At 42.4% G+C, this 25,317-nt stretch overlaps 1 long non-coding RNA gene across 1 annotated transcript in view; it reads left to right on the forward strand.

Moving 5' to 3' along the window:
• The first annotated feature begins 928 nt into the window (after nucleotides 1-928).
• The window catches only part of LOC142290449 (uncharacterized), a 45,935-nt gene continuing 21,546 nt past the window's right edge, over nucleotides 929-25,317 (forward strand). Inside the window, exon 1 of the long non-coding RNA XR_012750309.1 lies at nucleotides 929-1,005. This is a non-coding gene — a long non-coding RNA (uncharacterized LOC142290449). The remainder of the gene's footprint in view (nucleotides 1,006-25,317) is intronic.

The raw sequence follows: 25,317 nt of genomic DNA on the forward strand, positions 1-25,317 counted from the left end.
TCTCCATTAGGCCAACCAGATCATCTGCATTCTGGGGATCTCCCTGGACAACCCACAACTGAACCGGTCTTTGCAGAGAGGGGATAAAGCAATCCATTACACTCTCTGAACTATCTGCACTGGGGATCAAGTCTTAGGTTGTAGCCATTTATGTGAAAAGTGCAGGAGGTCAAACGTCTGGAAGTGTGGAGGCTTGTCCCTTTGAAAACTCCATTGATGCACTAGTTGCACCTTGACTGTCAGGGTTATGTCCAGCTAAGCCAAGATCTACAATTTGAGCTTGCCGTACTATGAACTGTTGACATGGCCTCAACATTCTCCATATCTCAATCTCAATAACCATCATGGAGGTTCCACATTGTAACTTACAGTAAAATTCCACACTTACTATACCTCAATGGGTAAGAGCTGTTTTGGTGGCATGGAATTTGGTTTTAATATTATGGCTGATAAGTGTATTATAAAACACTATTTTGAGCAATGTAATGTAAATTGTATAAGGATGATATTAGATTATTATAATAACATGGTCAAGTCCACATATCTACATCATAGCTCACAACCATTCTGGATCCAGCGAGATGGTCCTAATTTGGGGAACATGCTTCTGGGAGGGTCAGGACTACCTCTTACCTTTCACTTTGGGTCTGCAATATCTCTGCAGTGAAGGCTCACCATGTTACTGAGTTCATTGTTCAGTATTTCCTCCTCCTCCAGGGGAGGGAAGGGCATAACTGAGTTCCGTACATACTGGTCTTACATTCATTTAATTCTGTTGTTGTCTGATACTTTTATATTGATGGCCTATACTTAGCATAGGCCCACTTTCGTAATTCTCTAGTTCTGTTGCTCATTGTTGAGGTCCATTTGAACGCATATGGATGCGCATGAATACATCCTGGTGGTCCTGGACCATGCTACAAGGGACCCGGAGGGTAGTGCTGTTACGAAACTCCTCCACAAAGTGCACAACTTGGGAGTTGGTCCAAATCTTCTCTTGAGCAGGTCTGCATTTTTGTAATTCTTGACATTACACTATTTTTTATGACTTCTGTATTCAGTGGTTGGTATAATTACACTATGTACTGTTCCTTATGTTCCAAAATGTATATTAACCTATTAATTGTAAATGATAAAACAATATCTTAGTGAAACATTGTGTAGAGTGTAATACTGTGGAAGAAAATACCTTTAATTTACATTTGAAGAAATGTGTAAACATGTACCTAAATGCAGTGCAACGTTTGACCACTAAATGGCAGCATACATACCAGCAATTTATATCTGTCGCTCCAAGTATGTATGTACATATATATACACACTGTATGTATATATATATATATATATATATATATATATATATATATATATATATACACAGACATATATTTTTAATTTAAAAAAATGGTCCGCTTTTCAGGCACAAAAAATTAGAGGATTTCTTTTAATCTATATTATCATTGATATGGCATCCATTTTTATTCATCAGCAGTGAATAAGATTTACAAGGCCAAATACATTACAAACCTGTAACATAGAAAACTTTATCTGTAAAAATTATATGCTATCCTTATGGGATCTGATTTTTTTTTTTTAACACCAACATACTTAAATATGTCTGTGTGAAAGCAGTCTAAGGGCTCGCTAACACAACCATATAAATCGAACAAGTGCAAACTGATAAAAAGGCATTGCATTCAGACCAATGTTATTCAGTGAGGCAGTGCTGATGAAGGGTTTTTTTTTCACATGCTGTGATTTGACTCTGAGATCAGATGTGTTTGAGAGAAAAAAAATCGGATGCCAGATGGAGCAACAGGATAACATCCGATTTTTCCAGCTCCATTGCCATTCTGTTACATGGGAAACTGTAAATGGTTCTGTAAAAGATTAATAGCTGCTGAGTATAAAACAGATTGCACACGGATGACAAGTGAGGAAAAAAAGCCATACGACTTTTCTGGAGGTAAAGCAGACCTTTTTTCATATGCTCGTGTGACTCCAGCCTAAAGGTGATTTAAATAAATAATTAATTTAAAAAAACAAAACATGGGGTCCCACCCAAATTGGATCACCAGCCAAGATGAAGCAGACAGCTGGGGTCTGGTATTCAGGGTGGAAAGGGCCATGTTTATTTGACCCTTTTCAGCCTAAAAATAGCAAGCCGGAGCCGCCCCAGAAGTGGTGCATCCATTAGAAGTACCAATCATGGCGCTTTGCCATGACTCATCCCGTTGCTCTGTTACAGTAACAAACTGTGTAATATAAGGGCTTGATGCCAGCTGTGTAATGTCAGCTGGCATCAACCCAAGGGGTTAGTAATTACTAACCCAGTCAGTAATAAAAATAAAGACGACAAAAACATTTTTATTTGAATAAACACTCCCAAACACATTCCCTCTTTCACCAATTTATTGAAAAAAATAAGGAAAAAAATGCCAATCCGGTCCACTGTAATCCATTTTGGAGGTCACACGATGACTTTGTTTCCAGCATATGGGGGGCACGCTAAGAGAACACATCCCCCATATCCTGGAAGTGCAGGCACTCTGCTGAGGAGTGTCCCTGCAAGTGACCTCAGTGAGATTAAAGCAGGCACACTTCTGTGGTCACACCAAGAGCAGTCTGAACTGCAGTAACCTCAGTGACGTTACCGCACTGACATCACCGCAATCTCACTGCTCGCAGAAAGCCGGCTGAGAGACGACTCTCTGTGCATGTGCCCCCCAGTTTTTCAGAAGAAGAGGAGAAGGAGGTGCAGAAGGGAACTCTGCATTCATGAAGGTATCGGGACAGGGGCAGGGGGAGGGCAGGGGGTGGCATATGGAGACCTGGGGAGGACGTTTTCTCCCATATGAGGAGAATGATGATTATGCCCAAACATTTCTCTCCCATCTGACATGTATGATCATACCAGATAGAAGAGGAATCATTTTTTACTGGCACTATAATTTACTTTTACATGATCGCTGTTATACGCTATAACGGCGATCACATGACTGGGGACTGGAAAAAACAGCCCGGATTATGATCTCCAAGGTTTCAGCTTCCCCCGGTAGCTGAAACCCTGGAGATTTTCTGACACTGGGTGGCGCTATGCCCTTATTTCTTACCAGCATTTTAAAAGGGCAGTAAGGAATAAGTACCCTCAAAGGCTGCCATTTTAAAACGTATTAGTGGTCATTAAGGGTTAAAGGCTTTATGGACTGATGAGATGAGTGACTGTTGATGGACCAGATGGAATGACACATGGCTGGTTCAGAAATTAACAAACACCTCTGATTCGACTGAGATGCGAGAAAGGTCTAGGTGGAGTACTGCTATGGGCTGGTATAATTAAAGGTGAACTTGTTGGACCTCTTTGAGTTGAAGATGGACTCAAAATCAACTTCGAAACCTACTGCCAGTTTTCAGAAGACACTTTCTTTAAGCAATGATACAAGAAAAAGTCTGCATATTTCAAGAAAACCATGATTATTTGCAGGACAAAGCTCTTTTGCATGCATTGAAGTACTCCACTGCTTGGCTGCCAGCAAAGGCCTTAAAAATGAAAGAATAGTGACATGGCCACTTTCTCACCTGACCTAAATCCTATAGAGAACTTGTGGGCCCTTTTTAAACAGGACATTTACAGTGAAGAAAAACAGTTCTCCTGTTTAAACACTGTCTGGGAGGCTGTACTTGATGCTGCCCAAAAAGATGAACGTCAAAGACTCCATGGATGGAAGGCTTATGACTGTTATTGAAAAGAAAGAGGGGCTATATTGTTCACTGATATTTTTTTAAACATTAGAAATTTATTTTTGTACATCTTGTATTGTTTGACTATGAATCTCACTTTAACAGTTTAAAATAAACAATTGAGATGGGAATATGTACATTTTCTTTTAGTTGCCTAATAATTCTGGACACATACTGTATACTCTCCGAGTCCTAAGACAAAACATCACCTAAATATTCAGGTCTCTTGTATTTACCAACTTCACTGTAGTTGTTCAATAATAAAATGAATCAAATTAATTTTGCTCACAGTGTACAATAATTATATACAGTGCCTTGCGGAAGTATTCGGCTTCCTTGATTTTTTTCAACCTTTTCCCACATTTCAGGCTTCAAAGATAAAAATTTTAATGTTATGGCAAAGAATCAACAACAAGTGGGACACAATTGTGAAGTTGAACGAAATTTATTGCTTATTTTAAACTTTTTAAGCAAATAAATAACTGAAAATTGGGGCGTGCAATATTATTCGGCCCCTTTATTTTCAGTGCAGCAAACTCTCTCCAGAAGTTCATTGAGGATTTTTGAATGATCCAATGTTGTCCTAAATGACTGATGATGATAAATATAAGCCACCTGTGTGTAATCAAGTCTCCGTATAAATGCACCTGCTCTGTGATAGTCTCAGTGTTCGGTTTGAAGCGCAGATACCATCATGAAGACCAAGGAACACAACAGGCAGGTCCGTGATTTTGTTGTTGAGAAGTATAAAGCCGGATTTGGTTACAAAAAGCTTTCCAAAACTTTAAATATCCCAAGGAGCACTGTGCAAGCGATCACATTGAAATGGAAGGAGTATTGTTATGGTTAATATTTTATATTAAGTTTTGATTATCATTTAAGCAATTTATATATGTTTAATAATTTTGTATTTTTGTATTAGCTTTATAAGTGTTATTCATAAAAGCAATAGCACTGGGTGTAGTCTCTTAAAAGAGGTCTTTGTCTAAAGTTTCTTTGTTACTGAAGGTCCAGAAAACTGGACAGATCTGGTTTTAAGGAATTCAGCAGGATCCATAATTTACGATTTTGTTATTTTCAACTTTCATTCCATTTTTGGTCATGTACTAAGCCGTCCCCTTTTCTTTTGTGGTTTTAATAAACTACTGTTTGGGCATCTGAGATTCAGACAAAGCCTGGTACACGGACATTGACTGTGTGTTCTTGTGTTTGTCTCCAATGCATCGCTATTAATTGGACCAACATTGGCAGATCTGGAGATCACTTTGCATCTCACCCTAAATTAGCTCTCCCTGGAAAGGGGTTTCCACGACAGAACATGGTGCAGAAACCTGGGATGGTTAACTGGACCTCTCTGTGACCCGACTACAAAGACCTTCCCAGGAACCACTGAACAAAATCCGCGGTGAGTAACCCATTGTGTTACAAATGTTTCAGTGCTTTCTGGAGGTCCGAGACGGGTACGTAGTGGTCCAACAAGACCATTCTTATCAAACCTCTGCCAGTGTTTGGATTTTGTGTGTATGATTGAAATAATAGAGAGATATGCCATCTGTGATCTGTTATATGTATCAATGTGTTTTTAAATGTGCGAATGATTGTTGAAGGAAATTGAATGAAGAGTATATCATCTCAGCAGTTGAAAGATTATATGTTGTCCTGTGTTTTCTATATGACTGTTATGTCTGGAATTATATTTTAAGTTATGAGGATCCTTTAATGTGGGACTGATTGATGTTTGAGTGACGGATGTATTGTAAAAAAATCTGATAAACCATTGTGCCGGTGTTTATGTTCTCTTGCATTTGCATTTAAGATGGGAATTGGCTTAATAGGAGTTGTAGTTTTTAATCATCCAGTTTATCCAGACAAAGAAAAATATAGCCAGAGAGGGAAAACTTATTGTAAATTTTATTTTTGGAGCTGCGCCCTCTACAGGACAAGAAAGGGAACTTGTTTGAGTAGTTGAAATCTGATATGCTCTGGTCTGGATACACTGTCTCTTTTGTGTTTGATGTAATCTGTTTGAGTCAGAGGTAGATGGAGATTTTGTAGGAAATTAGCGTAGTCTCCCATGATATATTATATTGAGAAGTAGAAGTAATCCCAATAACTGTTGGTAGTAGAGTTTATGAATTGTTATTTGTTTGGTTCTGTCTCAGAATTGTACGGGTACAGAGGGCTGGTAACCTGATGCTTCCTAGAAATTCTTCTCTTGCGAGAACAGTGGTTCTGGGAGTAGAAATCCTTCTCTTGCGAGCAAATTGGTGCTGTGAGAAGAGTAGAGTCTTCTGCGGTTAAGACTCTATGGCCCATTTCAGTTCTACGGTTAACTGCGGGCATTGAAGTTGCAGTCAGAGGACTGGCAGCTATAGGACGTAATCAGCCTCAGAGGTACCACCCATGTCCCTACAAAGGATATAGAAGAAAGACGAAAAGGGAATGAAGCAATGGATTGATGCAAAATGTTATTGGAATTTTTTTTTGTTTTGGGAGACGTTTTTCTGCAAATGTGAAGACTGTTTGGAAGATAAAAACAAACACTTTAGAATGTGGTAAAGTATCCAAGCGTCTCTCACTGAGTGACCATAAATCAGATTAAACCATTCATGGTGGAGTATATGTAATCTGTGATAGTATAAAGGCCCAGGGAACCCTGCAGTCTCTATAACTGATGTAAAACCTGCACTGCCTCCCCCTTCAGCACCCCTGCCATATGCAGGATCATTGGGATAGACCTGCAGACACTGTGGCCAACACAGTCCCTCTGGAGCTAATATTGCGTGTCCTGTGTTTCTCCATGCCCAGGCATATTGCCCTTGCTACCTAGATCCTGAATCTCCTGTAAAGTTACCCTTACATTTAGAACATATCTCCAGGGTATTCAGGAGGTATATCTGGCCACATAGGAAAACCTAATCTTGGTAACTTTCCAGAGAATGGAGTTTAACAGAGGATTAGACACTGGTTTTAGGCAGAATAAGCGACAAGATCTGTTGCAGATTGTAGCATAGGACCATACTCAGTTTTGGGTATGAACATAATGATAAGAATCATGGACTATTGCTGCGGTGTGTTATAAATGCCCATAGACCTACAGTCCAGGGCACTGTACCAGTCTCCCAAAGTGGAGCAATATGAAATGGATGTATTTGAGGGAAATATCCCCTGGGGAGCTGAACTAGAAAGGAAAGCGTTAATTAGGCCCCCCTGCAGCCAAATAGAAGAAAAGGGAGGGGTAGAGGGGGAATCAAATTCAAATTCAAATTCAAATATGCTTTATTGGCAGGACCAAAATGCAGTTAGTGTTGCCAAAGCAAGAGTAATACAGTAAGTAAGGTGGGAGGGGATCAGGGTTATGGGGAGTTGGGGGGCACAATTTGGGCTCTGACAGTCCATTTAGGGGTCTTAGGTTCCCCTCAGCTTATGACATGTGGTGACATATTGGGCGGCGATCTCCACCATTGATTCCTCTTCCCCCAGTAGGTTGCGGAGTTTCATGTCCTCATCCATGGATGGAAAGCCCGGGCTATGGGTGGTAAATTTCTGGAAGTGGGAGGCCCTCACTGCTGAGTATTTGTCACAGTGCAGTAGGAAATGCGTCTCGTCCTCCAGAGCCCCCTGCTGGCAGTGGTGGCACAGTCTGTTCTCCCGCGGCTTGTATGTCTGTCGGTGCCGCCCTGTTTCCACCTCTAGGCTGTGGGCACTCAGTCTGTACAGACTCAGGGTCTGCCTGTCTTTGGGGTGGCGTAGCCTTTCCAGATATAGGGCCAGAGTGTAGTCCCTCCGCAGTGACCGGTAGATGGTGAGTTTCTGGGAGTTCTCTAATTCACTCTTCCAGTCCTCTATGTATTGCATCTTGCGGCTCTCTGAGATCTCTTTTATTTGGGCTTTTGTCAGGGTGTGTTGCTGACTTTGGTTGCCGCAGTTCTTGGCTTGCTCTGGGCTCCGGCTCAGCAGGGCTTTATGATGGTAGGAGCTGGGGTTGCTGTTCTGTATGTGCGCCTGGTGTGATAGCGCCCTCTTGTGTATAGTGAACCATAAGGGGAATCGGCCCAGCTCTGCCCGACAGGCTATGTTTGAGGTGCTGCGATGGACTTGGAGGAGATATTTACAGAACTCCATGTGGAAGACTTCGGTAGGGCTGGAATCCCACTTTGTGTGGTCTGGGTAGGTCACTGGGCCCCATACCTCGCTGCCATATAACAGTATAGGGGTGATGACGCTGTCAAATATCTTGAGCCAGACTCTCACAGGTGGTTTGAGGTGGTACAGTTGTCTTCTGATGGCATAGAAGGTTCTGCATGCTTTTCCTTTCAGGGCTTCTGCTGCTTGCTTGAGGCTCCCGTTATTGCTTAGCTCCAGACCGAGGTAGGTATAGCTGCTGGTTTTCTCCAGCGTGGAGCCATTTAATGTGAAGGAGGGAGTGTTTATTTTGTTCTGGTTCCTCTTCTGAAACACCATGACTTTGGTCTTCTTTTGGTTGATGGGAAGCGCCCATGTGGTGCTGAATGTTTCCAGCACTGCCAGGCTATCTTGGAGGCCTTTCTCGGTTGGGGAGAGTAGCAGGAGGTCATCTGCGTACAGCAGGAACTTCACCTCTTGGTCATGCAGACTGAGGCCTGGAGTGGGGGAGGACTCTAGAGCTGCTGCTAGTCCATTTATATAGATGTTGAATAGAGTTGGACTCAGGCTGCAGCCCTGTCTGACCCCACGGCCCTGTCGGAAGAAAGCCGTCCTCTTCCCGTTCACCTTCACGCTGCACCGGTTCTCAGTGTATGAGCTCTTGATCACGTCGTAGGTTCTGCCACCTATTCCGCTCTCCAGAAGTTTCAGGAACAGGCCTGGATGCCACACTGAGTCAAAGGCCTTTTTGAAGTCCACGAAACATGCAAATATTTTCCCCTGTTTTTTGTCGTGGACGTGGGTCTTGATGAGGCTTTGCAGGGTGTAAATGTGGTCCGTGGTGCGGTGGTTTGGCATGAACCCAGCTTGGCTTCTGCTGAGGACATCACCCTGGGTGAGGAAGGCGATAATCCTTTTATTAATGATGCTGTTAAACAGTTTTCCCAGAATACTGTTGACACAGATCCCTCTGTAGTTTGCTGGGTCATATCGGTCTCCATCCTTGTAGATGGGCGTTATGAGACCTTGATTCCAGCTTTCAGGGAAGTAGCCGGCACTCAGGACGTGGGTGAATAGTTTTGCCAGTGCTGCATGTATTTCTGGGGAACTGCATTTGATCATCTCTGGCAGGATGCCATCACTGCCCGCGGCCTTCACCACAAGATCCACCACAAGAAGGAGATAAGAGACTAAACTACAGGAATACACAAAAGAGTGAGGAAAAAAAAATAGCCTATATGTAACCATTATAGAGGAGAAATAACACAATAATGTTTATTGATAACAAGTAAAATGGTGCAGGGGGTACAACCGAGAAAGGGCAGCATCACAACAATCAAAATACGTAAAAGGAATATTTATAATGTTGTATTATAAAGGAATGTTTATAATGATGACCACAAGCTGCAATGTGAATAGACCCGTATTGACCTATAATGATACAAAAAGCAGCATGAGTTATAAAAAGTAACATGCTGCGTGTGTATGTAAGGCAATGAGTTTATAGAACAGAATGGAATGATGGTGAAGTACATTACAGCAGCAATGTATGAGGAACCATACAAAAGTAAATGGTGTAAATGTAAGGTGCTAAAAAAAAAAAAAAGAGAAAATGTGCAAGCAGTAGCTATGGTAAATGTGTCAGCTAAAAAGACTGAAGGTATGTCAGCCATGCTGCATAGGAAGATAACACAATGTGTGAGAGGATGGTACTTCGCTACGGACATCTTGTTGGTGTGTGATGTCCAGAACCAATGTGTGGTTTTGTGATTAGTGTCACCTTCATCAGGGTTTGGGGTTGTCGCAGCCCTAAAGGCTTTAAAGGCTTAGACTACAGCAATGTAAAAGGTTGGGCTTGTGGGCAAAAAGGTTTTTTGTTTTTTTTGAGGGGACAAATGTCCCAAAAAGGCAACAACTACTATCGTGACCCCCACCACCATAGGAAACTGACAATTCAGATGTCTCCCACAACCCCATTGTCATCACCCGGGGACTACATTCACTGTTCCTATTTTGTGACCCAGGTTTTAGTTTTCTCATATTCACTTATTGATTTAAGGACAGACGTGTTGCATAAAATTGGTACCTGTATAGAATTTACCCTAATTGGGCCCAAGGTGACCACCCCCCTTAAAAGAAGGCGCCCTGTGTAGTCTCCGAATCCTGACTGACAATTCCCAAAGCTAGTTGTTTGACTCGAGAATAAACCCAGACAGTTGTGGTCACATAAGCAAAATAGACGTGGGAAAAACCTTTAACCCTTTACCGCCACAAGCAGGTTGGACATATAGCCGGCGTCCTCACCCAAGAACACGGTGGCAGACAGCACCCTCCAGAGTATCACTCTGGGATACTACATTCAGTTATTACAGTGACCCCTGCTTGTGTAAGAGCTGGGCAGCTGTTTCAGGACTCTATTAGACAGACAGAGGACATAGTGTTCAGCTGCCCCCTCACTCCAAGCTCCTCATGCTGTATCTGAAAGACTCCAACAGGCTCAAACCCACCATCCTTCAGTATAAAGGCCGGACAAATATTAAGTTTTTCCCTCTTTACATTCCCCCATAATGCTCTCAAACTGTAATGGTCTAAATCCAGCTGCATGATTAACAGTGGATTGTAGAAAAGGGAGGAGAATATTTGGATGGGGAAGTGGGAGGGACCGTGAGCCAAGACCTGCCCCTGAGGGAGGGACCATTAGACAAGACATGTCCCTCTGGGAGAGACCGTGAGACAAGACCTGCCCCTGAGGGAGGGACCGTGAGACAAGACATGTCCCTGTGGGAGGGACCGTGAGCCAAGACCTGTGCCTGTGGGAGAGACCATGAGACAAGACCTGCCCCTGTGGGAGGGACCATGAGACAAGGCACGTACCTGTGGGAGAGACCGTGAGACAAGACTTGCCCCTGAGGGAGAGACCGTGAGACAAGACTTGCCCCTGTTTTTCAAACTAGCAGATGAAGAAGTTCAGTTTGATATGACACGTGACTGTCAGGCATTGGTGGAGGCAGAAACAAAGGACTTGGCAAATATCACTGATGTACCACTCACTAACCCCTCTGCTGAGTATTTTATAGATGGTTCCAGAGCTTTGGAGAATGATCAAGGACTGTTCATCACCGGGTATGCAGTGGTCCACAATGGTAAAGCAGTAAGAACCATTCCCTTCGAGCTACTCTGCGCAAGAGGTTGAGCTGAAGGCATTCACTGTAATGTGCAGTCTGGGAAAAGGTAAGAAGAGTAATGTATTTTCTGACTCACAATACGCTTTTGGGGTAGCACACGACTTCATTTGGCGGAGCCGTAATTTCCTGACCTCTGTTGGCAAACCCATAAAGTATGCGCAGGCGGTAGAGCAGCTACTCGCAGCACTCACCATTCCCCAAAGGGCAGCCATAGTCAAAGTATTGGCACATGTACGGGAACAAACTCCCCTTGCAGTAGGGAATGCACTGGCCGACAAGCCGGCTAAAGAAGCAGCAAGACTACCTCTGACAGGAATACTGGCCATAACAGACATAGCCCTCTAAGGGAGCTTAGTGACCGAGAGTGCGGGGCGCCACCTTTCAGCAAAGGAGGCTGGCACCGTACCGGCCCCAGTGGCCGTTGATCGTGAACTGTTTCAGGTCTTCCAGACCCAGGCCCCCTCAAACGAACAGAATGCAATGCGCTGTACGGTCAGAGTCAGTGGTATGGCAGGTAAACACCCGGATTTGCCTCCCTCGCTGCCTGTTCCCCATGATGGTTGCCCTGGCACATTCCCCGGTGCAAAGGTGTGACGTGTGCGGTAGTGCTGCAAAACTGCTGTGCCCCAGGGTTCCCGAATATGGCTGCAAAGTATGTCTTGTTTGTGCAAAACACAGCCCCAGTAGGCCTATTTGAGTTCCGCAGAAATTCAGCACCAAAACCAGATTACTCATTTCAGAGACTGCAGGTGGACTACATACTGCTGCCTAAGGTGGGTACTTATGAATATGTCCTGGTATGTCTGAAGCTTAGACTGTGATGAAAGATAACACAAAGACCACAATTACCATCAAGAAAGTAATAAGTAAGGTGGTTTGCAGATATGAGTTTCCCAAAACTATAGAAAGTAACAGAGGTGCTTACTTCAATGGAGAATTAAATGAAACAGATCATGGCTGCTTTGGGAATAGAACATGCTTTCCACGTTCCCTATGACCCACAAAGTAGTGGGAAGGTGGAACGCTTTAACGGTACTCTTAAATTAAAGTCCATGGAGTAAACACACTTGTCCTGGGTAGATTGCTTGCCCATCACATTGCTTTCAGTGAGAACTGCCCGAAGAAGTATAAAGAAGCTGTCCCCATATGAATTAATGTTTGGTAGTATTCCTGAGACAGAATTATATTTCCCACAGCAATTGCAGGCCTCGTATGCTTTTCTCACTGAATATGCGTATGCTTTTCTCACTGAATATGTCCCTGAGTTGCACAAACATCTGACTGTTACTCATAACTGTGTTCTTTCCTCCATCCCAGACCCCATGTTTATAAAAAAGAAACAACAAAGAGCCAGCACCAATGTGCACTAAGGCATCAAATATTCCAAACTGCATTATAAAAAAATTTTTTTGAGATTTTTGGCAAAAAATTGCAATTTCTTGAGCTGCTTCGCCACGTCACGGCAAATCTCATTTGAAGCAGTCCTACACTAAAATATTTTTATAAAATGTGCCATGCGGCCTCACACATGAATAACAGAACTGCTCTCAGCAGCACTCACCTGGTCTATTGCAGTCCCGTACCCATGACTGAGTCACGGTTGTGGGCGGGACAGGTCCAAGCAAATGCTGCATGAAGTATATATATAGCCTGTGGACAAAGCCTGATGACCCAATGTGAACAGTCACCAAACGCCAAAATCTATACAGATGGAATACATCCCAAATTGGGGTGCGTAGCAAGGTGGAGGTCAACCACCGACCAATTCAACAAAGAAACAACAAAGAGCCAGCACCAATGTGCACTAAGGCATCAAATATTCCAAACTGCATTATAAAAAAATTTTTTTGAGATTTTTGGCAAAAAAATTGCAATTTCTTGAGCTGCTTCGCCACGTCACGGCAAATCTCATTTGAAGCAGTCCTACACTAAAATATTTTTATAAAATGTGCCATGCGGCCTCACACATGAATAACAGAACTGCTCTCAGCAGCACTCACCTGGTCTATTGCAGTCCCGTACCCATGACTGAGTCACGGTTGTGGGCGGGACAGGTCCAAGCAAATGCTGCATGAAGTATATATATAGCCTGTGGACAAAGCCTGATGACCCAATGTGAACAGTCACCAAACGCCAAAATCTATACAGATGGAATACATCCCAAATTGGGGTGCGTAGCAAGGTGGAGGTCAACCACCGACCAATTCAACAAAGAAACAACAAAGAGCCAGCACCAATGTGCACTAAGGCATCAAATATTCCAAACTGCATTATAAAAAAATTTTTTTTAGATTTTTGGCAAAAAATTGCAATTTCTTGAGCTGCTTCGCCACGTCACGGCAAATCTCATTTGAAGCAGTCCTACACTAAAATATTTTTATAAAATGTGCCATGCGGCCTCACACATGAATAACAGAACTGCTCTCAGCAGCACTCACCTGGTCTATTGCAGTCCCGTACCCATGACTGAGTCACGGTTGTGGGCGGGACAGGTCCAAGCAAATGCTGCATGAAGTATATATATAGCCTGTGGACAAAGCCTGATGACCCAATGTGAACAGTCACCAAACGCCAAAATCTATACAGATGGAATACATCCCAAATTGGGGTGCGTAGCAAGGTGGAGGTCAACCACCGACCAATTCAACAAAGAAACAACAAAGAGCCAGCACCAATGTGCACTAAGGCATCAAATATTCCAAACTGCATTATAAAAAATTTTTTTTGAGATTTTTGGCAAAAAATTGCAATTTCTTGAGCTGCTTCGCCACGTCACGGCAAATCTCATTTGAAGCAGTCCTACACTAAAATATTTTTATAAAATGTGCCATGCGGCCTCACACATGAATAACAGAACTGCTCTCAGCAGCACTCACCTGGTCTATTGCAGTCCCGTACCCATGACTGAGTCACGGTTGTGGGCGGGACAGGTCCAAGCAAATGCTGCATGAAGTATATATATAGCCTGTGGACAAAGCCTGATGACCCAATGTGAACAGTCACCAAACGCCAAAATCTATACAGATGGAATACATCCCAAATTGGGGTGCGTAGCAAGGTGGAGGTCAACCACCGACCAATTCAACAAAGAAACAACAAAGAGCCAGCACCAATGTGCACTAAGGCATCAAATATTCCAAACTGCATTATAAAAAATTTTTTTTGAGATTTTTGGCAAAAAATTGCAATTTCTTGAGCTGCTTCGCCACGTCACGGCAAATCTCATTTGAAGCAGTCCTACACTAAAATATTTTTATAAAATGTGCCATGCGGCCTCACACATGAATAACAGAACTGCTCTCAGCAGCACTCACCTGGTCTATTGCAGTCCCGTACCCATGACTGAGTCACGGTTGTGGGCGGGACAGGTCCAAGCAAATGCTGCATGAAGTATATATATAGCCTGTGGACAAAGCCTGATGACCCAATGTGAACAGTCACCAAACGCCAAAATCTATACAGATGGAATACATCCCAAATTGGGGTGCGTAGCAAGGTGGAGGTCAACCACCGACCAATTCAACAAAGAAACAACAAAGAGCCAGCACCAATGTGCACTAAGGCATCAAATATTCCAAACTGCATTATAAAAAAATTTTTTTGAGATTTTTGGCAAAAAATTGCAATTTCTTGAGCTGCTTCGCCACGTCACGGCAAATCTCAAAAAAAAAAAAAAAAAAAAAAAATTTTATAATGCAGTTTGGAATATTTGATGCCTTAGTGCACACTGGTGCTGGCTCTTTGTTGTTTCTTTGTTGAATTGGTCGGTGGTTGACCTCCACCTTGCTATGCACCCCAATTTGGGATGTATTCCATCTGTATAGATTTTGGCGTTTGGTGACTGTTCACATTGGGTCATCAGGCTTTGTCCACAGGCTATATATATACTTCATGCAGCATTTGCTTGGACCTGTCCCGCCCACAGCCATGACTCAGTCATGGGTACGGGACTGCAATAGACCAGGTGAGTGCTGCTGAGAGCAGTTCTGCTATTTATATGTGAGGCCGCATGGCACATTTTATAAAAATATTTTAGTGTAGGACTGCTTCAAATGAGATTTGCCGTGACGTGGCGAAGCAGCTCAAGAAATTGCAATTTTTTGCCAAAAATCTCAAAAAAAAAAAAAAAAAAAAAAAAAAAAAATTTTTATAATGCAGTTTGGAATATTTGATGCCTTAGTGCACACTGGTGCTGGCTCTTTGTTGTTTCTTTGTTGAATTGGTCGGTGGTTGACCTCCACCTTGCTATGCACCCCAATTTGGGATGTATTCCATCTGTATAGATTTTGGCGTTTGGTGACTGTTCACATTGGGTCATCAGGCTTTGTCCACAGGCTATATATATACTTCATGCAGCATTTGCTTGGACCTGTCCCGCCCACAGCCATGACTCAGTCATGGGTACGGGACTGCAATAGACCAGGTGAGTGCTGCTGAGAGCAGTTCTGCTATTTATATGTGAGGCCGCATGGCACATTTTATAAAAATATTTTAGTGTAGGACTGCTTCAAATGAGATTTGCCGTGACGTGGCGAAGCAGCTCAAGAAATTGCAATTTTTTGCCAAAAATCTCAAAAAAAAAAAAAAAAAAAAAAATAAAAAAATTTTTATAATGCAGTTTGGAATATTTGATGCCTTAGTGCACACTGGTGCTGGCTCTTTGTTGTTCCCATGTTTATAAGCGGCACACACACACCGGCACCAGGTGACTGGGTCGTGGTCAAGAGACACATAAAGAGACCATTGGAGCCTAGATCCAGGGAACCATTCTTAAGGTCCAGTCACACTAAGCAACTTACCAGCGATCCCAACAACGATAGGGATCGCTGGTAAGTTGCTAGGAGGTTGCTGGTGAGCTGTCACACTGCCACGCTCCAGCGATCCCACCAGCAACCTGACCTGGCAGGGATCGCTGGAGCGTGGCTACACGAGTTGCTGGTGAGCTCACCAGCAACCAGTGACAAGCCCCCAGTCTCCTAGTTACAGCACACATCAGGTTAATTAACCCGATGTGTGCTGCAGCTAAATGTGCACAGAGCAGGGAGCAGCGCACAATGCTTAGCGCTGGCTCCTTGCTCTCCTAGTTACAGCACACATCGGGTTAATTACCTGATGTGTGCTGCAGCTAAATGTGCACAGAGCAGGGAGCAGCGCACAATGCTTAGTGCTGGCTCCCTGCTCTCCTAGTTACAGCACACATCGGGTTAATTACCTGATGTGTGCTGCAGCTACATGTGCACAGAGCAGGAGCCGGCACTGACAGTGAGAGCGGAGGAGGCTGGTATCAAAGGTAAATATCGGGTAACCAAGGACAGGGCTTCTTGGTTACCCGATGTTTACATTGGTTACCAGCCTCAGCAGAAGCTGGCTCCCTGCTGCCTGCACATTAGTTGTTGCTGTCTCGCTGTCACACACAGCGATCTGTGCTTCACAGCGGGACAGCAACAACTAAAAAATGGCCCAGGACATTCAGCAACAACCAACGACCTCACAGCAGGGGCCAGGTTGTTGCTGGATGTCACACACAGCAACATCGCTAGCAACATCGCTGCTACGTCACAAAAGTTGTTCGTTACCAGCGATGTTGCTAGCGATGTTGCTTAGTGTGACGGGGCCTTAAGTGATGCTAACCACTGCCACTTCTGTCAAGATCCAAGGCAAAGATACAAAGATAACCACTCTGCCTTTTGGATTATGCTGATGGCAACTGTACCTCTTGTCCTATCAATGAGGCACTAAAAGAGGACTGTGATAACAAACTGATAAAGCATCACCAAGTTCTGTTCCAACATATGGACTCTAAAGCACTAAGAACTGTTGGGTATGCACTCCGAGCCCAATATCTTCTAATTCTACGCCATATCTTGCAGATCCCCTGACCCTATATGAGGACTATAAGTTAAGTCTGTGATGCTCACACTCTTAGGACTGGAAAAACTGTGAGGGTACTTCAATTACTCGTGATTATTTGTAATGACAACACTATGAAAAGAGACATGTAAGATCAAGTATCACAGGCCGTCAGTTACCACATGTGAAAAATACCTCAGTGCTCCCTTAGTAAATATATATGATGAAATTTACAAACAAGATATCTATCGGTGAACGGGGTTGGCCCCTCCATGCTGTCATAGCATGGGGATATAGCTGATGGATAAATTGTCTGTAAATAATAAAAAGGGAGGAATTGTTATGGTTAATATTTTATATTAAGTTTTGATTATCATTTAAGCAATTTATATATGTTTAATAATTTTGTATTTTTGTATTAGCTTTATAAGTGTTATTCATAAAAGCAATAGCACTGGGTGTAGTCTCTTTAAAGAGGCCTTTGTCTAAAGTTTCTTTGTTACTGAAGGTCCAGAAAACTGGACAGATCTGGTTTTAAGGAATTCAGCAGGATCCATAATTTACGATTTTGTTATTTTCAACTTTCATTCCATTTTTGGTCATGTACTAAGCCGTCCCCTTTTCTTTTGTGGTTTTAATAAACTACTGTTTGGGCATCTGAGATTCAGACAAAGCCTGGTACACGGACATTGACTGTGTGTTCTTGTGTTTGTCTCCGATGCATCGCTATTAATTGGACCAACATTGGCAGATCTGGAGATCACTTTGCATCTCACCCTAAATTAGCTCTCCCTGGAAAGGGGTTTCCACGACAGTATCATACCACTGCAAATCTACCAAGACCCGGCCGTCCATACAAACTTTCATCTCAAACAAGGAGAAGACTGATCAGAGAGGCAGGAGGAGCTGAGGTGGGAGAGTCTGTCCATAGGACAACAATCAGTAATACACTGCACAAATCTGGCCTTTATGGGAGAGTGGCAAGGAGAAAGCAATTTCTCAAAAATATCCATAAAAAGTGTTGTTTAAAGTTTGCCACTAGCCACCTGGGAGACATACGAAACATGTGGAAGAAGGTGCTTTGGTCGGATGAAACCAAAATCGAACTATTTGGGCACAATGCCAAACGATATGTTTGGCGTAAAAGCAACACAGCTTATCACCCTGAACACACCATCCCCACTGTAAAACATAGTGGTGGCAGCATCATGGTTTGGGCCTGCTCTGCTTTTCTTCAGCAGGGACAGGGAAGATAGTTAAAATTGATGGGAAGATGGATGGTGCTAAATACAGGACCATTCTTCAAGAAAACCTGTTGGAGTCTGCAAAAGACCTTAGACTGGGATGGAGATTTGTCTTCCAACAAGACAATGATCCCAAACATAAAGCAAAATCTACAGGTATCCAGGTGTTAGAATGGCCAAGTCAAAGTCCAGACCTGAATCCAATTGAGAGTCTGTGTAACGTGCTGAAAAGTGCTGTTGACAAACGCTCTCCATCCAACCTCACTCAGCTTGAGCTATTCGCAAAGGAGGAATGGGCAAGAATTTCAGTCTCTCGATGTAAACTGATAGACACATACCCCAAGCGACATGCTGCTGTAATCGCAGCAAAAGGTGGCGCTACAAAGTATTAACTTAAAGGTGACTAATAATATTGCACACACCCCTTTCCAGTTATTTATTTTTTAAAAAAGTTTAAAATCAGCAATAAATTTCATTCAACTTCACATTTGTGCTTGTGTCCCACTTGTTGTTGATTCTTTACCATAACATTAAAATTTTTATCTTTATGTTTGAAGCCTGAAATGTGGGAAAAGGTTGAAAAATTAACGGTGCCGAATACTTTCTCAAGGCATTGTAGATATAAAGCATTAACATTTCCTCATCTGAGCAGTAAAGCAAAAACAATGATTTCTGATTTTTTTTCACAAATTGGTCTTTATAATCAGACTTGCTGTAAGACTTTCTACAACTTTGGGAGGAGATATATGAAGGCTCTTGCATCTAAATTTTAGACAGAGATGAGTCTAACTGTTCTTCTACCTCAGGTGAACATTGAAAAGGCCCCCCTTCACGCAAAGGAATGAAAACTTACAATGAAGAAATGCAATTACTAATTGTTTTTTTTTGGGGGGGGGGGGTTTGCTTTAATGGCATTTACTCATTATTGCTTAGTCTCACCAGAACCACTAACAGTACATGAATAAAGAACTGGAATGGCCATCAGTACATGAATACGACACCAGAATCACCATGGCTACATGAAAACATTACCAGACTCACCATCAATACATGAAAAAGGCCACCAATGGTACATGTATAGAAGACCAGAACCACCAGCAGTACAGAAATACAGCACAATAATTATCATTGATACATAAATACAGCACCAGAGCAATCATTGGTTAATGAATACAGCACAAGAGCCACAATAGGTACAAGATGCAGCACCACCAGCACTACATGAATACTGCTAATCTAAGCAAACCTATAATTTTGAAAAGAGATGCTGGTCTAAAAGAAATATTATCTGTGAATAACTTATGGTTAAATTAAACCCCAAGAAAATGGTATAAGTTCCTAAATACCCTTACACAAATCACACTTATTTTATTTAAAGATGTAAACACTATAGTACATAAAAAATAGGTGCCATATTATTGCTCTTGCAGAAACATATACTTGAATGTTAATAGATTAGGTGCCTATGAGTACGTGCAGTAAGTTGACCTGCTGCCGTGACCTAGACATTACCTATAACACTCACTCACTGTCAATCTATCTCCAGATCACAGCTGCCGCTGAGCATTCAGAAAGGCAGGGTGGATTGTGAGTGGCCTTTTTTTACCTCAGCACCTCTGGTATTTGAAGTGTTTGATCAGAAAGACAAGGTGGATAGCAGTGTGAGCAACCTCTTCTTACCTCAGTATCCTGGTATTTCAAGTATTAGATCAGATAGACAAGGTGGACCGCAGTGTGAGCAGATTCTTCTTACCTCAGCATTCACTCCTGCTATCTCCAGTGTTAGGTCAGATAAATATGGTGGACAGCAATGTGTCAGCCATTTTAATGGACCATTGTGATTCCTCGAGAACAAAGAAGTGTGATTTGCTAATTAATGCAGTTTAGTCATTTATTCACTATAAAATCTTCTTTTTAGTTTTCTGCTCCTGTACAATACCTATAAAGGACCTCTTTCCAGCACAAAATGACTGTTCTACAAGTACACTTGGTATATCATAGTGTGGTGTGTGGCCAAATATTCAAGTGCACATTCCCCCCTGCTTGTTTTTCCTCTATCTCTGCCCCTCCCGCCTCTTATTTGTTTAACAGTTCTGGCTTCAGAGATTCAGAGAAGTTCAGAGATAGAGGAAAACAAGCAGGTGGGAAGGTGCATTTAAATGTTGTCCATGCCATAGTGCACCAAAGACCTGCCCTTGATTTGAGCAATAATTCTATGCTGACAGAGTTCCTTTAAAATCTTAACGACTAATGATGTGCTATGTATGAAATTAGTCATTTCACTGTCTTTGATGCGGGCTCGCACGCCAAGCCCGCATCTTTCCCTGCAGATGAAGTCTTATTCATTCAGCCTTCATCTGCCTCTAATGGCCTTGGTTGGAGCCGTGCTCCTCCTGTGGCAGTTAACCTGGTAAATGCTGCTGCTAATCTCTAACAGCAACCTTTAACATGCACTGTCAGGGGTGGGGGGGGCGCAAGCTATTTTAAGCCCATATCAGCATGCCCACGACACGATTGCGGGACGCCGATGTGTTGCCATGACAAATAGTAGCAGGAGGGAGGAAAGGGTTAATCTCGCTGCCGTGGATATAAGCATATAAATCCAAGGGTTAATCTTCGTGATTTTTATTATTCAACGCGTTTCAGAGTCCAAATGACTCCATAAGGAATCAAAAACCACTGATGATTCCTGATGAAGGGGTCATTTGGACTCTGAAACGCGTTAAATAATAAAAATCACGAAGATTAACCCTTGGACTCATCTCGTGCTTATATCCACGGCAGCGTGATTAACCCTTTCCTCCTTTCTGCTACTATTTGCATCTACTGGGTACGCGGCATTTGATACTATGCTTTAATCGTAATTGTGACCCTCATAACTCCCCAAAGTGAGTTTTTCCAAACCTCCTTTTTTTCTTGCTCCACTGGGATAATACACCATTTGCGCCATTTTGTCTCCTCCAGATTTTATTCTATGAGTTGCCATGACAGTCAGGGGTCAGCTGATGACCCTGTGTCTGTCATCACAGAACTCCTGTGAAAACTAGCCCGTGGCTGGTGTTCATAGATGACTGTGATTGTACAAGTGATCAGACTGTTGCAGGTTCAAGTCCCCCAAGGAAACTATTAAATAAAGTTGAAAAAATGTTTAAAAAAATTAAAAAAACCAATAAAAGTTCAAATCACCCCCATAAAAATTTATAAATAAATAAAACATACACATATTTGGTATTCCTGCGTTTGTAAAAGTCCAATCTATCAAAATATAAAATAAATGAGTATGTGATTGCTAAACAGTGTAACGAGAAAAAAAATCAAAATGCTTTTTTCCCCTGCTTACCATTGCATCATATGATAAAATGGATGGGTGTAACGAAAAAGTATAACTCATCCTGCAAAAACCAAGCCTCCAAACAGCTATATTGACAAAAAAATAAAAAGGTTATGGCTCTTGGAATAAAGGGAGGAAAAATTGCCCAGTCGTTAAGGGTTTAAGAAAATTTCCTTCTTAGTTTCTATATTTAAAGAAAAATGTTACATATAAATACATGTTATTCTTGGTATACTGAAAAGTTATACAGTTTTCTAATGTTTATAATGAATTTTATTAAATTCCTCACGGTTAATAGGATCTCTACTGGCTGCCATCCAAAAGAAACCCTGAGAGTATGTGCACACTACCGCCTTTCTCAGACAAATTCCACTGCGGAAACTGCCTGAAAAAACATCAAAAAATTATCAAAAGGATGTATAATGATTTGTTGTGTGTGTTTAAGATTTTGAATATCTTTTAAAGGGAACCTGTCACCATATTTTGCGACTATAAGCTGCGGCCACCATCAGTGGGCTCTTATATACAGCATTCTAACATGCTGTATATAAGAGCTCAGGCGGCTGTTTAGAATGTAAAAATCACTTTATAATACTCACCTAAGGTGCGGTGCAGTGCAGACTGGTTGGATGGGTGTCTCCATTCAACCGGTACCGGCGCCTCCTCTTTCACCCATCTTTGTCCTCCTTCTTCTGAAGCCTGGGTGCATGACGTGTCCTACATCATCCACACTGGCCGGCATTGAGGTCCCACCCCTATGCACATGCTACTCAAAGGTGCAGTGCATTTCTGGAACTTTGATTATAGATATTTCAGCAATCGAGCATCAGATTTTTCAACAAAAGGTATGCCTGGATTCAGCATCCTAGTGTTGAGGATAAGAATTAAGTAACCAAAAATACTTAATTCAGCCATTTCATAGACTCAAATATATACAGTTAGGTCCAGAAATATTTGGACAGTGACACAATTTTCGCGAGTTGGGCTCTGCATGCCACCACATTGGATTTGAAATGAAACCTCTACAACAGAATTCAAGTGCAGATTGTAACGTTTAATTTGAAGGTTTGAACAAAAATATCTGATAGAAATTGTAGGAATTGTATACATTTCTTTACAAACACTCCACATTTTAGGAGGTCAAAAGTAATTGGACAAATAAACCAAACCCAAACAAAATATTTTTATTTTCAATATTGTGTTGCGAATCCTTTGGAGGCAATCACTGCCTTAAGTCTGGAACCCATGGACATCACCAAACGCTGGGTTTCCTCCTTCTTAATGCTTTGCCAGGCCTTTACAGCCGCAGCCTTCAGGTCTTGCTTGTTTGTGGGTCTTTCCGTCTTAAGTCTGGATTTGAGCAAGTGAAATGCATGCTCAATTGGGTTAAGATCTGGTGATTGACTTGGCCATTGCAGAATGTTCCACTTTTTTGCACTCATGAACTCCTGGGTAGCTTTGGCTGTATGCTTGGGGTCATTGTCCATCTGTACTATGAAGCGCCGTCCGATCAACTTTGCGGCATTTGGCTGAATCTGGGCTGAAAGTATATCCCGGTACACTTCAGAATTCATCCGGCTACTCTTGTCTGCTGTTATGTCATCAATAAACACAAGTGACCCAGTGCCATTGAAAGCCATGCATGCCCATGCCATCACGTTGCCTCCACCATGTTTTACAGAGGATGTGGTGTGCCTTGCATCATGTGCCATTCCCTTTCTTCTCCAAACTTTTTTCTTCCCATCATTCTGGTACAGGTTGATCTTTGTCTCATCTGTCCATAGAATACTTTTCCAGAACTGAGCTGGCTTCATGAGGTGTTTGTCAGCAAATTTAACTCTGGCCTGTCTATTTTTGGAATTGATGAATGGTTTGCATCTAGATGTGAACCCTTTGTATTTACTTTCATGGAGTCTTCTCTTTACTGTTGACTTAGAGACAGATACACCTACTTCACTGAGAGTGTTCTGGACTTCAGTTGATGTTGTGAACGGGTTCTTCTTCACCAAAAAAAGTATGCGGCGATCATCCACCACTGTTGTCATCCGTGGACCCCCAGGCCTTTTTGAGTTCCCAAGCTCACCAGTCAATTCCTTTTTTCTCAGAATGTACCCGACTGTTGATTTTGCTACTCCAAGCATGTCTGCTATCTCTCTGATGGATTTTTTCTTTTTTTTCAGCCTCAGGATGTTCTGTTTCACCTCAATTGAGAGTTCCTTAGACCGCATGTTGTCTGGTCACAGCAACAGCTTCCAAATGCAAAACCACACACCTGTAATCAACCCCAGACCTTTTAACTACTTCATTGATTACAGGTTAACGAGGGAGACGCCTTCAGAGTTAATTGCAGCCCTTAGAGTCCCTTGTCCAATTACTTTTGGTCCCTTGAAAAAGAGGAGGCTATGCATTACAGAGCTATGATTCCTAAACCCTTTCTCCGATTTGGATGTGAAAACTCTCATATTGCAGCTGGGAGTGTGCACTTTCAGCCCATATTATATATATAATTGTATTTCTGAACATGTTTTTGTAAACAGCTAAAATAACAAAACTTGTGTCACTGTCCAAATATTTCTGGCCCTGACTGTAGTTTAGTCGATGTAACCTATTCACATATTTATGAATGCTTTTGTTTCTTACGAACACGTATATATATATATATATATATATATATATATATATATATATAGACTAGCTGTACTACCCGTCTTCGCCCGGGTTAATAACTGTTGTTGACAAAATAGAATGTATTAACATTCCCGGGATAGAATGTATAAATAGAATGTATTAACGCCCGGGATAGTAACTGTCTCTCTGTTTCTCTCCCATTCTCTGTCTGTCTTCCCCTCTGTATATATCTCTCTGTCTCTCTCTCTATCTCTTTATCTGTCTGTCTCTTTCCCTGTCTTTCTCTGACTGTCTCTGTCTCTTTCTCCATCTGGCTGAATCTCTTTCCCTGTCTGTCTATCTATCTCTGTCACTTTTCCTGTCTGTCTCTTTCCTTGTCTTTCTCTTTCCCTCTCTTTCCCTGACTGTCTTTTTCCCTCTCTTTCCCTGTCTGTCTCTTTCCCTCTGTCTCTTTCCCTGTGTCTGTCTCTTTATCTGTCTCTTTACCTGTCTTTGTCTGTTTCTTACCCTGTCTGTCTCTTTCCCTTTCTTTCCCTGTCTGTCTGTTTCCCTGTGTCTCTCTCTGTCTCTTTGTCTGTGTCTGTCTCTTCCCTGTCAGTCTGTCTCTTTGTCTGTGTCTGTCTCTTTGTGGCTGTCTCTTACCCTGTCTATGTCTGTTTCTTACCCTGTCTGTGTCTGCCTCTTTCCCTGTCTGTGTCTGTCTCTTTCCCTGGCTGCATTGTGACACGACAACATTCCATATAAGGGCGTGGCTGCGCATTCTTCTGAAGTTCTGGCTGCACTGTGGCTCCCAGCTCCATTCACTTTAATGGAGGCAGGTTTTTTGGCGAATAACTGTAAAGTGTGGGGTTAAAATTTCCCCTCAAAACATAGCCTATGACGCTCTGGGGGTCCAGACGTGTGAGTGTGCAAAATTTTGTGGCTGTAGCTGCGACGGTGCAGATGCCAATCCCGGACATACACACACACACATACACACACATTCAGCTTTATGTATTAGATATATATATCTAATATATAAAGCTGAATGTGTGTGTGTGTGTGTGTGTGTGTGTGTGTGTGTGTGTGTGTGTGTCCAGGATTGGCATCTGCACCGTTGCAGCTACAGCCAAAAAATTTTGCACACTCATATGTCTGGACCCCGAGAGCGTCATAGGCTATGTTGTGAGGCAAAATTTTAACCCCGCGCATTCCAATTTACCAATCAATTTTG

This window comes from Anomaloglossus baeobatrachus, chromosome 2 (assembly GCF_048569485.1).
Source record: "Anomaloglossus baeobatrachus isolate aAnoBae1 chromosome 2, aAnoBae1.hap1, whole genome shotgun sequence".
Taxonomy (NCBI): Eukaryota; Metazoa; Chordata; class Amphibia; order Anura; family Aromobatidae; genus Anomaloglossus; species Anomaloglossus baeobatrachus.